The 2,085-nt window shown below is 38.8% G+C and overlaps 1 pseudogene; it reads right to left on the minus strand.

Moving 5' to 3' along the window:
• Positions 1–1,003: 1,003 nt before the first annotated feature.
• On the minus strand, positions 1,004–1,353 carry LOC112062317 (signal recognition particle 14 kDa protein-like; annotated as a pseudogene).
• Between the last annotated feature and the right edge of the window lie 732 nt (positions 1,354–2,085).

A 2,085-nucleotide genomic window follows, 5' to 3' on the forward strand; every position in this document is an offset into this window, starting at 1 on the left:
TTTTAAGGAACCTCCATACTGTTCTCCATAGTGGCTGTATCAATTTACATTTCCAACAGTGTAGGAGGGTTCCCTTCTCTCCACACCCTATCCAGCATTTATTGTTTGTGGATTTTTTGATGATAGCCATTTTGACTGGTGTGAGGTGATATCTCATTGTAGTTTTGATTTTCATTTCTCTAATAATTAGCGATGTTGAACATCTTTTCATATGCCTCTTGGCCATCTGTATATCTTCTTTGGAGAAATGTCTATTTAGGCCTTCTGCCCATTTTTTGATTGGGTTGTTTGTTTTGATGATATTAAGCCTCATGAGCTGTTTGTAAATTTTGGAGACAAATCCATTTTTGGTCACATCATTTGCAAATATTTTCTCCCAATCTGTAGGTTGTCTTTTCGTTTTGTTTTTTTAACTTGGAATCTTTATTCTTGATTTTGTAATAGGCTTATCCTTAGTTTGGTTAAGCAAACTCTCATTTGGCTATGAGAACTCATTCAAATTTGCTAAAGGAACTATGATGATAAAATTATACAGCAAGTTGGGAAAAATACCCATGAAATAACACAACTTTTTATAAAGTTGTCAGGTTTTCAATTCCAGTAACCCATAAGACAGGGCCTAAAGCCTATTCATAATCACATCATTCCAGAATGAGGAGCTATTGCCAGAAACTTTTTATGGGGTGGGAATAAAAGATGGTCAGTGCTGATAAATACAGGTTTAATGATACAGTGCTCTTCACAGACGGCTACAGAGACCGTAAACTATTATCCAGAAACATACAAACATACAACACAGACCACTTAGCCAGATCTAAAATAAACTGGCTTCTTGTAACTACCCTGTAAACACTACAGCCCTTCTTCCATCCAAAAATGACCCTAATCTCACATGAAAACAGTTATTGTAGGGGAATCAGAAACCCAGCTTTGTGGCCAAAAGTAAAAACCAAAAAGTAGCAATTCAGTGGTTAGCTGGTGAAAGCGGGAAATCTGGTACCCTTCACTGCACTGCTTTGCTCTTCTTACTCGTGCTCTTTTGTCCCTCTTCTTCAGCCCATCCATGTTAGCTCTCAATAGGTTTGAATAAGCCATCTGAAACTTACTTCTTTGGAGCTCACCGCAGTGCTGATCTTCTTTTTCCCATCAGTAGCTCTTAACAGACACTTGTTATCTGAGGGCTCAAAGCCCTCCACAGAACCCTTCCTTGGAATGGGTTTAGTTCGACCATCATACTTCTTCAGGGTGATGAACACGCTGCCCGACAACCAGCACTTCTGGAGGAGCCTGGTCAGCTCCGTCAGGGACTGCTCACTCTCCAGCAGCACCATCCTGGCGCTGCTGGCTCCGCTCCGTCAGCATAAGCCCTTATAACCATAAGGGCTTTTCCTTTGCTGTGCAAAAACTTTTGAGTTTAATTAGGTCCCATTTGTTTATTTTTGTTTTCATTTCCATTATTCTGGGAGGTGGATTGAAAAAACTATTGCTGTGGATTGTGTCAGAGAGTGTTCTGCCTATGTTTTCCTCTAGGAGTTTTATAGTGTCCAGTCTCACATTTAGGTCTTTAATCCATTTTGAGCTTATTTTTATATATGGTGTTAAAGAACGATCTAATTTCATTTCTTACATGTAGCTGTCAAGTTTTCCCAGCACCATTAGTTGAAGAGTCTCTTTCTTCCATTGTGTAGTCTTGCCTCCTTTGTCATAGATTAATTGACCATAGGTGCATGGGTTTATTTCTGGGCTTTCTATCCTATTCCATTGATCTATATTTCTGTTTTTGTGCCAGTACCATACTGTTTTGATGACTATAGCTTTGTAGTATAGTCTGAAGTCAGGGACCCTGATTCCTCCAGCTCCATTTTTCTTTCTCAAGATTGCTTTGGATATTCAGGGTCTTTTGTGTCTCCATAAAAATTTTAAGACTCTTTGTACCAGTTCTGTGAAAAATGCCATTGGTAGTTTGATAGGGATTGCCTTGAATCTGTAGATTGCCTTGGGTAGTATAGTCATTTTAACAATATTGATTCTTCCAATCCACGAACATGGTATATCTTTCCATTTGTTTGTGTCTTCTTTGATTTC

The sequence above is a fragment of the Physeter macrocephalus genome, chromosome 21 (assembly GCF_002837175.3).
Source record: "Physeter macrocephalus isolate SW-GA chromosome 21, ASM283717v5, whole genome shotgun sequence".
In the NCBI taxonomy this organism is placed as follows: domain Eukaryota; kingdom Metazoa; phylum Chordata; class Mammalia; order Artiodactyla; family Physeteridae; genus Physeter; species Physeter macrocephalus.